This window comes from Dermacentor andersoni, chromosome 9 (genome assembly GCF_023375885.2).
Source record: "Dermacentor andersoni chromosome 9, qqDerAnde1_hic_scaffold, whole genome shotgun sequence".
Taxonomy (NCBI): Eukaryota; Metazoa; Arthropoda; class Arachnida; order Ixodida; family Ixodidae; genus Dermacentor; species Dermacentor andersoni.
The window spans coordinates 49,023,633-49,037,893 of NC_092822.1; positions in this window are offsets into that span (position 1 = coordinate 49,023,633).

The window sequence follows — 14,261 nt, forward strand, 5'->3', positions numbered from 1 at the left end:
TTTTGGAAGTAAGCACAATTAGCAATAGGAGTCCCAAAACGAGAAATTGCTCGAGATGATAAAAAAAAAAACTCGTTGGACACAGTCGATGATGTATTTATTTTATTCTTCCAATAACATCAAGAGAAGAATCCACGCACGCACTTCCAGAACGAAATGCAGTGGATGAAGTTATTCTATAAGCAGGAACAGGTGAAGTAGAAGGCCTGCCCTTATAAACTCGTCCATTTTGGGCTACTTGGTGCCGATCGTGAAACTTGGGGCCGGTCTGGACACCTGATCATAGAACACTGCAGTTACAAATTAGGCATCGATATCCAACCTAGGAATGTCGAACTTGCGCTTCGGTTTCGCGAATTCCCACCACGCAAACAGAGGTAAATTTTTATAATGTTCTCACATCTAAAAGTCACACAGTAGGTACTTTGTAATGCAAAAGGAAGACACTTAAAGGACTGACTATCGAGTACTGGACGATTACTCTCCAAATGCTCAATTTTCCCACAGATGCCTAACATAATTTGGAACAGCACAAGGCAAGGTCGGTAAACTGCAACGTAAAAAAGTTATGAGCTGCGCTTTTTTTTATCGAGGGCAACCGCAATAAATATTCTAATTTACTGTTTTCTTGATATCGACGGATGCTTTAGTTATCTTCGTAAGATCACTACGAAACGATCATGGATAAAGTGCTCCATGATAAGACGTCAATGTCCATGCGCAAGTATGCAAGAAGGCCCCGACCCCCATTGACGAAAAGAGGAAATGGAAAAGCGGAGGACAGAACTAAAAAAAAAAAAAAGATAAAAAATTAGGAAGGTGTGAAAGGTGGTGTTAACTCGTGTTTCGCAACAACAGGCGTAGGGGCGTCTTTATTCCTTCACGTTTCTTGTCTTCAAACACGCCGCCCTTTTATCTACATCGTTTGTTTTCAATGGTGCATTTTAGCCTTGAACAGTTATTCATTTTCTATAAGCACCGGGCGGCCGTCGTAAGGTGGCAGCAGCGCCTCACCGGCGTACTTGTGAACAGCGCCGCAGGTGGCAGAAGTCAAAGCACCGGAATGTGAAGCAGACGACAGGACGAAGGCGCTCGCAGTGCTTCCAGTAATTTAGCACTAGGGTGTTTTATAGCCTGACGTACCAGAAAACGAGTTTTCGTTTGTATTCTTTTGAGAAAAGCCTCCACTTGTGCGAGGCAGACCACATTCATGGCACTAGGTAAAATATAAAGTATCAATTTATTGCAAATTGCGATACAAATGCGCCCCGCAGAGCTCGCAGCGGCAAGCTAAGCCGTCAAGCACCAGCATTTCTATTCCGAATGTTATTTTGCTGTGCACGGTAACACCTTCGCGAGTTAGTACACGTAGACAGAAGAAGATAAAAAAAACATTTCACCGACGATATATGAGAAATGTATAAAACATATACTATTGGGTATGTATCCGTAGGACAGCTGGGTGTATGCCACTGGGTATGTGTCCTCGGGGTCAACGGATATATGCCGCTTTTATATAAACCTTTTTTGACACCAACTTAGGTCACTGCAAGTATCACATCACACCTACACGGCAACATTCACGTAATGCGTTTTCTCTTTACTCTTATTTTTTTTTTTTTTTGCACAAGGCCATTGGCGTAACCGTTACCTTCTTTTTTTCGCCTCTCAAGAAGCGCGTTCTTTTCGAATGTGACTTTCAGCATCACGTTGGTGCTCTTTAAAGGCTCCGTCTGGGCGATATTGAGCTAAGAGACTTTCGCTGCTAGCGAAGCGGTTCAAGGACATTGCTTTCGTTTTCTCGCTCTTCATAAAGCGACGAAGTATTCGCCTAAAGGCTACTAAGGTTGCCAGAGTAACTGCTACGGGTATGACCGATAACATGTGCGCTTGTACTTCTATGCTCGGCTCTAATGGCAGTCGGCGCCGCGTGTGTCTTGGGCATAAGTGATTGGATCGAATTAATGACTCTGCCGGCATATCAACACGATGATAAATTTGTAGGCATATTTCTCTCATGGCGACGCCAACTACAGTCGAGCAGCTCTACAACAAACACCTCTTGAACAGAATCACCTGTATAACGAATGGATAACTCTTTCCTTATTATTGTATGCGCTGTGTGTTGCGCGATTTTTGCAATGGAGTGACCTGTACAACTAAGGATTCCCGAAACTCCAAGCATTACGTTATAAAGCCGTTCGACACCATTATACTTGTTTGACATGATTGGCACGTACACGTCAAGCCTCACATAGTACAAGTTACAGCACCTGTGTGCGCTCTAGCTCCTACCGGACTATAGAATTAATTGCTTCCTTTCTTGCTGCACGATCGAGAGCATGTCAGTTTATTCCATTCTCGCCTCGTGGCAGCGAACGCTTTGGGACGCTGTGTTAAACTACACCTCACCTACGGCGCCGGCTCTCATTCTCCAGTCATTCCCTCGTAGCAGAAGGCTACGAACCCTCTGCGAGACATTGTACCGCCTTTGGGATGGGCTCAGGTTGTGCCGTTTCTTTCTGGAATAAGAAATCACCGACGATTACTATAGTCCCTAAAGCGAAATCTACACCCGTTTTCATTTCGCGAATTTTTCGCTGGCGCGGCCAATGTCTCATGTGGCACAGAAAGGCTCAAAATCTAGTCACTGTTGGTTTGTAATGTTTGATTTATATAGTAATTTCTTTTATAAGAAGCGGTAAAAGTCGCAAATTTTCAGAAAACGAAACTATCAAGTTGACAGCTCCGTAACTCAGCAATGAGAAATTATATACCAACGCTGTGAATTGCAACTAGTAGTACATCTAAAGGGAGCAAAATTGGTATCTTGAACATGAACATCAAATACTGCTTTTGCAGAACCCTTTTACAAAACGGAACGAATTCACGTAAAATATGTGGCATATAAAATTCGTCCGCTTTGAGTGATTTAATGAATCTAGTTTACAGAACCGCGATATCTGCTCTTGATACAGAGTTAATAATTTGTAAGCTTAGTGCTTCTATTTTTTTAACTTCAGCATTTTTGAAAATCATTTCAACAATATTAAAGCTCTAAATCGAAATTCCGCTGACAACGGTGACTAGAATTTAGCTTTTTCTCTCCAATGCAACAAATTTCATTAAAATCACCTCAGTGGTTATCTCAGAAGAGCGTTTCTGCATTTTACATGTATTTGAATAGGCCGCATCGGAGTTCGGCCCAAGCTAAAGCTGCCTCTAGAATAATCGTAGCTGGCGATTGCGTCTCCTCAGCCCAGTCCGACCATCACATGCCGTTACATTCGTGGCGCATCCGCATGAAGGCGCCACCGGTCCAAACTCATCCCGCCCCGGGTGCCTGTAGGGCATTCTAAGTATGCTCGCAATTAGGTGCTGCGCAGCAAACCAGAAGCTCATCCGGTTAACATCCATGAACCTCCCGTTCCGTTTATCTCTGTCGCTCTGTCTCGTAATTAAGTACCACGTAACTAATGAAACTGTTTTATTCATATTTTTTTAAACTCGTTGCCTTTGTTGTTTCTTTAGAGAGCACGACAATGATTAAGGAAGTGCCGAACGCGTACCTGAGCGTTCTTGAACCTCTTGTCTAAAGCAACGTTATCCATGAGCTCAATATTGCGCACGAGAACGTACAAAGCAAATATTTTTGGCCCTGTTCCACACTGTTCCGCTGCCAGTAATAAATTTCACTTTGAAACAAAGGTCGACAGCTCGAATGTGCTACTCGTGTCGAGATCTTCCGCGCCTATTTGTAACTGTCAGGTTCCGTACAGCCTGGTGCACTCAATATTTTTGTGTGTGGGCAAAATTCCAGCTTAAAGTCTCAGCATGTCATTAGAATCGAAAACAGTCCCTTAACCTTCTAAGAGAGAGAGAGAGAATGAAGAGGAAAGGCAGGGAGGTTAACCAGATATGAGTCTCCGGTTTGCTACCCTACACTGGGGATGGGGGATAGGGGTTAGAAAGATGACAGAGAGGAAAACGCTAAAAAAAGAGAAAAAAAAACACGCACATATGGAGGCACACACACAAAAGGCGTTCCAGTTAAAGTCGTTCACACAGGCCGGTAGATCGCAAAAAGCGCAATAGCGCTTGCACGGCCTTCTTCTGTGACGGTAGGTCCTTTGGATGTTGTAGAATTCTTTTTTCGGATAGCGCTTGGTCGTCCAGTCGGTCAAGTTCGTGGCGAAGGCATGCCCTCTGTGTACTGTACTGCACGCAGGCGCACAAAATATGGCCAATTCATTCTTCATGACCGCAGTGGTCACAGGTTGGGCTGTCGGTCATCCCTATGCGGAAGGCATAGGCTTTAGTAAAGGCAACGCCCAACCAAAGTCGATATAAAAGCGTGGCGTCTGTACGGCGAAGCTGTGATGGCGCTCGAAGACTTAGTGTTGGGTCAAGTGAGCACAGTCGCGTGTTTCTTAAATGTGGCTCATTCCATTGCGACGCGGTGCACTGCCGAGCAAGTAGGCGGAGCTTCCGTGCTGCGTCAGTTCTAGAATGAGGAATCGGGAGGTGGCGCTCCTCAGTATGGGCTGAGCGGGCAGCGTGATCCGCCCGTTCATTGCCGATAATCCTGCAGTGACTTCTAAAATGTCCTATATAAAATTACATATATATGTCCTTCCTTCTAAAATGTCCGATATAAAACTGTGCACATCGCACTGAAAGCCTGCAAAGCTCTTATGTAGGCCCGTAACACCACCTCGCCATCTAGGGACATTCGAATGAACTCGAAAGGAACGGACACGCACTCACGCGCTCGTTTCTCACCACCTCCAATTCAACCACCCTGTTAAAATTGAATGAATTTAATGTAATTTATGTTGCTACCATTGTCACTGCCGGATACGTATCTGAAAAGATCACGCCACGGTTCAATATTGTATGAACAATTTGGTGCTCGTTAGCCATAAATAATGCGAAGAAATAATTGGCGAGAACCCAGCGGGCTATAACCTAAACGGGTTTTATTTCATACAGTTGCAAAAGCTTTGTTGTAGAGGTATTCCCGTGCGTTGGGCAATATAGTATGTAAGGGCAACTTCATAGTTTACAATAAGGAAAAAAAAGCTCTTTAAATTCATGTACTTTTCGAGAACTTATTAACGGCTGCGTGATAGTCTAATATCTTGCAGCTATATAGCAGATATTTGTACTTCGCACATTTTTTCGAGGAATAATGTTTGAAGCATATACGCGGTGGGAAAGAGCGTTAGCCAAGTAAATGATATAATCATAATATATTCTGCAGAAAATATTAAACCAATAATATTTGTGCGATGAAAGAGAACATTGATGATTCAACGTCACAGGTCCAGAGTGATTGCAAACTTGAGTATGTTGTACACCAAAATGTACCAAATGAAAATGGCATCTAAAAGAGGTATTCTAGCATGACGCCGTTAACTGCTCGCGGTATCTAGCGCCGAAGTCATATTTACGAAAGAATTGTCGAGCACCCTTCCTGGACCATTTCACAATGGAAATGCTACCCCAAGCATATATTGTTTCAACCGCCAGTTGTAATCGTTTATGTGATTGAAGTCAGTATACCGTCGCATATTCGCTTATCAGAGCACGCGTGTTGAAATTCCCCTTAATATGCGGGTATGCCACGTGAATGATTGCAACGTGGTCAAGAAACAGTGAATGCATAAATGCAGCAATAAAAATTCACCTCTACAGGTTTCGGCGTCAGTCGGGCTAAGCTAACTCAAATCGCGTCTAAAATGTCCCGCGTAACACTTATACGGCAACAGAGACTAATGCCACGCGATTGCTTGCTGGTCCACTGGTTTGATGTGCAGGCCGAATAGCTCAACACAGGACTGTACACCAATTACGAGCCTGCTAGTACATATAGCCATGTGTGCTACTTCTGGAAATGTGCGGGTGGACGGCTTTGTTCTCTGCGGTTTTACGCATTGAATCAACAAACTGCTCCTAAATATCATCTCCGCAACAATTACACACATTCCACGTTTTTATTCCTTCATTAAAGCACGTAGCTTTCTATGGCACTTTCCATCCGTTTTCTTGATCTGGGTATTACGGCCTCAACAGCACGCCTTATTTTCTCCTTCCAACGTCGGTTATCGCATTGAGACGCGAGGGATCTCGCGGCTTATTAGAACTGCGTGTATCGCCGAATTGCTGCCACTTTCCGAAGAACAGACGGAAGCAGTTGCTATTTTTGTTGTCATGTGCACGCATTGACTCGTGTGTTCTTGGAATTGAGTTTCAGCATTTATATTATTATATTAGTCAGTTAAACAGCGTGCCACTAAAGTCCAGAAAAAACAACTAGGCCTTCGAAATAGTACAAAATATAAATCTTTCTGGCACTGCTAAGCGCAATATCATGCTAATCCGCCAAATGTACATGAGGTTGAGATGCCGCTTACGGAAACCCTTCCTCGAAGGCTTGGCTTATTTATAGGAGCCGATCTAAATCTGCGTCTGTGATGCTTAAGCGTTATCCGAAGTCCATCTCAGTGTGACATGACACTTAAGGCAGAAGATGATTACTTTTAGTGTTCGAAGAGAAAAGTATTATCGTGTGTTTACTGCTTCAGCAGCTCGTGAGAGGCTTAGGAGTTTGAGAGTGATATTGGGCCACACAATGTCCCTCTAGTTCGTGTTCAGATGCCATTACCTTTCTTGTCAAACGTCTGGGCTGATTCTTGCACCTTCTACCTAGGGTTTTGCACTCGAGGGAAAAGGTAGGATTTCGAAATTTTAGGGAATTATTCTAGAGCTTCATAGGGTGCCCTTCAATAATGCTGAGTGTACTTGAACAGGCCGTGTTATACGGAGATGCCGTATTATGTGCAGAAAACATCTAGAGGGAGGGGACTTCTTGCGTGGCTGTTTGGCATTAGAATAGTATTACTATTATGTGATAAGGTGTCTGGATAAGATGACAAGAATGGCGAATCAAAAGACAAGTCGTGAAGATAAATTGTGAACGTTATATCTTGGTGTATTTCTTTCCACATTGGGAATACAAAAAAAGCAGTTAAAAAGCTGCATTGCTATTAGCTTGTAGCAAAACAGCGTCTGCTTTTTTGTCTTTGATTTCGTTACCTGTTGCGCATAAACAAACATGACTGAGTCGGGATCTGGAATGTTCGAACGTACATATGTAGATAAGTAACAAGATCGGGAGCTCACTTCACGAAATTGAAAGACGGTGATAGGCAATCCGATGGAGCGAAGAATAACTCATCAGTCCTGTGCACTGCATACGCGAATGACGGTGCTCAATGTGCAATGCCAAATGAAACTGATGCAACTAGACTGGCGTTTTCCAAGAAGCAGGTATTCAGAGAAGATGCAAGAAAGGATACACTGCAATTAGGATGACGTCTCGGCGAACACGTCTACGCGGACGGCAGGAAAAGCAGTGTAGTAGTTCAGCTCAAGTCTCTCGGCTAAACGACGCAAAAACAAATCGACGCGGTAGGACAATGACCAAACTCTCCGAACGTACCATGCCCTTGCGCCTGAAATTATGATCTCCCTAGACTAGAACCTAGATGAGCTAGACAGAAACTAAAATTTCTCTAAAAATTATTTGAGAATGCAGAATATTCAAGCGGGAAAATGAGAAATACGGCGGTGGATACAGGAGCCTAGCCTTGCAAAGACGTCCCCTCTGAAGAGACACTAAAAATAATTTTATCAGTTCCGTTAACTCATTACCCATCTACAACACTATAAAAACACCTACTGCCATCAGAAGAGGTTTAGTAAGCCTGAAAACAAGGCCCATCGTCCAAACTCGGGGGTAACGTGTAGCTTTCAACTTCGCACTCCAGCTGACAGTGACATAACTGTTTTTCACCGTGCCTGATCAGCAGGTCTAGCTAACTTCTTGATCGCTAATGGCGGAGTACGTTCAGTTGGAAGTGAGCGATACACTGAACTCGTCTGTTTCAAAAGTATTACTGAGGCCTAATGACAATCAAACGAAAAAAAAGCAAACCATTCAAAATCTGTATCACCTATGTACCTACGATGAACATTTTGCCGCAAAATTCTTTTAAAACCTTTCAGCTTTATTGTCGCTGTATCTTCGTGACTATGGCGCATGGGTTCCATCCCTGTCTCGGCGGCCACATTTCAGTAGGGCCTAAAAGCGAAAATACTCATATATGCTCAAATTTATTTTCACGTTATACAGCCCCTGGAGGTGTAAATTAATCGGGAGTCGCACACTACGGCGTACCTCATAATAAAGCTGTTTTTCATGGGCATATAAACCTCTAGTACACATTTTTAAACGAATGTATTACTTAGAAAGAAACAAAAATGGTTTTGAAATGTGTAATTATTAGTCTAAGATGAAATAGTGTTTCTATTTAGCGTCCTTTAAACGTCTGTGAGCCTAAACGCAAGACAAGCTAAAACGTGGGGGCGGGCATATTACATATCTCTACACTTTCGAGAAGAATTTATGGCCTGACATATCGCAAAACGAGGTTTTGTGCTTCTGTTTTTAAGAAAAGCGCCACTTTTACGAGGCAAGCCACTTTCATGGCAAGAGGTAACATAACAAGTAGCAATTTAGTGCGACTTGTGATGCAAATGCACCCAGCAAACAGTGCTCACAGTGGTAAGCTAAGCCGTCGAGCACCAGCATTTGTATTCGAAATTTAATTTTGCTGTTCACGGTAACATTTTCGTGTGTTAATACATGCAGGCAGGGGAAGATGTAAAAAAAAAACATTTCGTCGACAATGTTTCAATAATGCATAAAATAAATACTACTGGGTATGTATCCATGGGACCGCTAGATGTGTGCCACCGAGTGTGCGTACCAGGGCTCAACGCATACCTGCCGCTCCCTTATAGACCTTGTTTTTTTATTGAACAAAGGCCCCTGCAAGTATCACATCACACCTACACCGCTTCATTCACGTAATGCCTTTTTTCATTCCTTTTTACGCGAATGGGCATTGGCGTCGACGATACCGCTTTCTTTTTCAGCTCACAAAAAGCGTGTTCTTGCCAAATGTGATCTTCAGCCTCACGTTGGTGCTCTTTAAGGACTTTGACTGGGCTATATTGAACTAAGAGGCTTTCGCTGATACCGAAGTGGTGCAAGAACACTGCTGTGATTTTCTTGGTGATAATAAAGTGACGAAGTATTTGTTAGAAGACTAGTAAGATTGCCAGAGTTACTGCGGTAGTTATGACGGATAACACTTTTGCGTCCGCGTTGTTATTCGGCTCCAATAGCAGTTGTCATGGTTTGCCTCTCTGCGCATAAGTGGCTGCATCAAATTCCTGGCGCCGCAAGCATGGCAACACGATGTTGAAATCGCACGCGTGTTTGTGTCATGCCGACCGCGATTATAGCCGAGCACCTCTACAACGAAATTCTCTTGAACAGAATCACCTGCATAACGAATGAAGAACTCTGTTCCTGTTCTTAAGTGAGCTGTGTGCTGTGGGATCTTTTCAATGAAGCGACGTTTACAAAGAAGAATTCGGGGGCCCCAAAAACTACGTTATAAAGCCCTTCGACTTCATTATACTTCTTTGTCATGACTGGCCCATGTACGCCAAGTCCCACATAGCACAAGCTAGAGCCTTTGTGGGCGCTCTAGATGGCTATCGGCCGCAAGAATTATTTGCTTCCTTCCTTGCATCACGAGCGAGAGCGAATCAGTTTGTATCATTCTCGCATCGTGGTAACAAACGCTTTGGGATGCTGTGTTAGACTGCACCCCGCCTTCGGGTTGTGCCCTAATTCCCCAGTCATTCCCTCAAAGCAGAACGCGACGAATCCGTTGCCATACATCGTACCGCCTTTCGGAAAGCTTCAGGTTGCACCGCGTCTTTGTGGAATAAGAAATTCATCGACGATTATGATACTGCCTAATGCGAAATCTATACGAGTTTTCATATCGCGATTTCTTGGCTGGCGCGGACAATCTGTCTCGTGCGGCGCATTCCAAACGGAGCGAAGGGCGGCGCGATACCTCGCCAATGGAGAGATCGCGAGAGGCAACTCGTAGCTGCCGCATGCGCGCGATTCACAGCAGCCGCCGCAGACAGACCTCCGATCATGCAGCGCTTTGTTTCCATATATCGTATCGGTAACACGCTCTCCGCATGCGATCGCTGAACAGACGACGGCGCGCTACTCTGACGTCGTCTCGTAGCGCTCATCGCCGCAGAGCCCGTCTTGCGCGGAACTACCTTTTCTTCTCTTGCTTTCGCCATACCCTCCTCCACCACTTTGCGACTCATAGTTTCGCTGCACCCTCCTCCTCCGCTTTTCTCCTCGCCCTCTATTCATTATCGCCGTCATTCATGCTCCGCTGCACTTCGCCTTCGCTCTCTCATCCTTTGCTGTGCTCGTTTGCTTGGTTACGCTGACGTTCAACGCAGGGCGGGGTGCCAAAGAGCTGCGCACCAAAGTTACGGACAAAGCAAGGAGACGTACGTCTCCCTCTTTTTGTTTATTGAGCTTCTTCGCCGATACCACAAATTCCCGTTCTCTCTTCGTCATTATTGTTTTGGTATTTGCAATATGTCTTAGAAGCTAGCCAAAGTTTCAATCATGGTTCATTTCACGCAGCTTAGCGCGACGAGAGCCGTCGGTGGCGGCAAGTGCGAACATGCCGGTGCATTTGCGGTCGCCGTCAATGCACAGAATACAGCCATGTGTCAGACGCAAGTAGAGCTGGAAAGCGCGAGGATGGAAAATATGGCCTAAAAGGAAGACTGATGCACTGATACGACGGCAAAATGGGGAGTACAAATCTCAGTGTTCGGATGCGCAGCCAAAGCATCGGATCCGTTGCAGCTGTGGAGGGGAAGACAGTCAACTCACATTTGACACAAAGCTCTTGCATATGAATGGCTCTTTTTTAATCTGAGAAGTGCTAGGACCATAGCAAAGCAGTGTCGGAAATGTGCAGTGGTTTGCAATTTAAACAGTACACGAAACGCACGGGTTTCACTGTCTCCTTTTTTTTTATGCCACAGGTGAGCACTAGCTGATCGCCGTGGGACCAACTGTAGTCACAATGCGTCGTAAAGCTTCTCGCTTTCACTGCGCACCACGATACATCACCTCGGTGTCCCCAGCGCTTATACAGGGGGCGCAAAAAGTGCCGGCGACCATGCGCTTCGACTATCGCGTATCAACTGCTGAGCACTGTACGTGTGGTTGCCTACAGAGCACGCGTTTTTAGTCTTTCCGCCCTTTCACTTGGTGAGGCGACAATTCAAAAGGATTAAAAGGAATGGCTTAAGTAGCTACACTCATGTTTCAGTAACTCTTCCTGAACCCAGAACGGGGCTGGGCAAATATCCTTAGCGATTGTATCGTGATTCGACACAAGATACTCGGGCAACAAGTGCTTGAGATGCAGATACAAGATACAACCGGCAAGTATTGTATAATTTCGGTTTGCATCTTAAGATACTTCGATACATTGGTATACTTTCTTGTTACGCACGTGCATACGCACGTGCACAAAAATGTTTTCTTCAAAATTTGTTAACTTAGACCAACCTTATTTTACATGAATGAAATGCCTGTTAGTATATCAACCTATTTGTGTTTCTGCCTAAACGTACAATGTTTTCATTCCGAAGCAAATTATTGGGATTACTTTAACACCTTAACATTGAAGCTCTTTATACGCTGCGCTGTCATCGGTTCTTGCTTGTCGCTTTGTAATTGATGCGAGTCGCTGCTCTGCTTGCGGGACATCTATAGAGGGTCACAATCTAAATAAAAGAAAATCAATAAGAAGCATGTGCACTATGGCCGAAATACCCCTGCTGAGTTTTACCTTGCCCGTAAAAGTATTACCGTTCATGCATGTAACGTAGTCCAAAAATTGCTTTTGGCGCTTTGCGATCAACAACCACGATACAAGATAGCCACCTTAAGCAGAAGTCTCCCCGAAGCAGCGCCATATCTGCACCTTGGTTTAAAACTGTGAAACTTACATCCAGGAGATCCTACAAAACGCTAATGTGTGGAAGTCAATAGACGCAAGAAAACTGCATTCTTGCATTTTTCAGACTTAGTAACAAAGCGCCACCAAAGGTAAACTTCGAGTACGTCACTGTAGCGGCATCAGAATTTGCACGAAAGGTGCCGCACGCATTGGCGTTGGCAGTACAGTAGGGTGGCTACAACGAAGTATTATGGCTACGAGGCAACTAAAAAAGATACATTAAGAAAAGAAGGGGTCAGCTGCGTGCCGACATTAGCGCGCTTGCTTTCGTCGATACGGCGTGAGCGCCACCACGTGACTCCACTCCGCCAATAGCGACGCACAGACCTCATCGCCTGCCCTCGCTTGAGGGCTCTGATGGAAAGATGAAATAATGTTGCTGCCCTTAGTTTTATTGAGGGGGCTTAGGGGCAGCCATGTCAGCTTGAGAAGCAGAGTTCAGCCATCCTTTATAGTTTCGCACGGTAATACTGCGATAGCCGCTATCCTGTATCTTAATATACACGACATATTCTTTCATGTCCCGGAAATACAGCTGCTGATACACATCTTGCCAGACATATCGCAACGCAGACATAAGATGCCAAACGAGTATCTATGATTGTATATGAGATACATGTATCCTCGATACTGCCCAGCACTGGCCCAGAAACGCGACATGTTTGATCGGATTGCGCTTCACCTGGTATTTTATTTCTGCAACGCAAAAGAGAAAGGACGACGGAACATATTATATCGACGTAGCTGAGCGAAGCCCGGCCGTCATATGCCGTAACAATCGTAGTGCCGACGCACGAAGGCGCCAATGGTCCAAACGCATCCAGTGCCCTGTGCGTAAATAAAAAATAAATTATGGGGTTTAACGTGCCAAAACCACTTTTTGATTTTGAGGCACGCCGTAGTGGAGGAAGCCGGAAATTTCGGCCACCTGGGGTTATTTAACGTGCGCGTAAATCTAAGTACACGGGTCTTTTCGCATTTCGCCCCCATCGAAATGCGGCCGCCGCGGCCGGGATTCGATCCCGCGACCTCGTGCTCAGCAGCACAACACCATAGCTACTGAGCAACCACGGCGGGTCCTCTGTGCCTATAGCGTGTTCCAAGTGCGCTAACAGTTAAGCACCGTATTACCAATCAAAATTGTTTCATTGTTGTTTTTTAAGCAGGTTATCTGTTCTGAGTCTCTAGGGAGCACAACAATAGTTAAACAAGTGCTGACTGCGCTACCCAGTAATTTTCGGCCCGCATGTGCCAGTAGTGTCGAGATTGTCCGCCCCTCTTGGTAATATTTACGTTCCATATATAGCGTGCGTGCGTGCGTATGTGTATATATGTGGGCTGACGCAAAGCCTCAGTATGCTATTAGAAACGAATGCAACCCCTTAACGCAATAAAATGCGTGACATACACCAAGCGTTTAACGCGCAGTGAAAGCTTACAAAGGTCTTATCTAGGCACGCAAGACTACCTCGCCATATGGTGACACTCCAATAAGCTCGAGAGGAACGGATACGCGTCCACCGCATTTCATTTGTGCACATCTCCTGTTCTACCACCGTGTTCAATTGTTTAAAAATGTATGAAACATTCGATGCTCGTTCGTCATAAATGATGACAACTAAGAAAAAAGTTGGGACTACCTAACGTGCTAACATATAAACGTGTTTTATTTCATGACAGAGGCAAAAGCTTTGTTGTAGCAGTATTCCCTTCCGTCATACATTATTTTGCGATATTTTGCTGCTGTACCACAAATATTTGTACTTTGCACATTTTCGAGCAAGAATGTTTGAAACATATATATGCGCAGGGAAAGAGCATTAGCCTAGTAATCTAATATCATAATCAATTCTACACGTAATACTAAACCAATATTTTTCGTGGGATGACAAGAGAACATCAAATTTACAATCCCCATCAGCTTGGCTAAATTTTAAGGTCGTCTCAGGCAATAATTACCCTTGCAAATACAACGTCAGCGTTCTTGAATGCTTGCAAGCTTGAATCCGTTGTACACCCAAATTTAGTAAACGGAAATGGTATCCAAAAGAGATATTCTAGCGTGGTGCTTGTAACTGGTCGTGGTATCTAGTGCCGAAGTCATATTTACGAGGGAATTGACGAGCAACCTGCATGCCCCGTTTAACATTGCAAAATGCTAGCCCACGCATAAAGTATTTAAACCGCCACTTGTAATCACTTGCGTGGTTGAACCCTGTGTATTGTCGCGTATTCGCTTATTAGAGAGCGCGTGTTGAAACT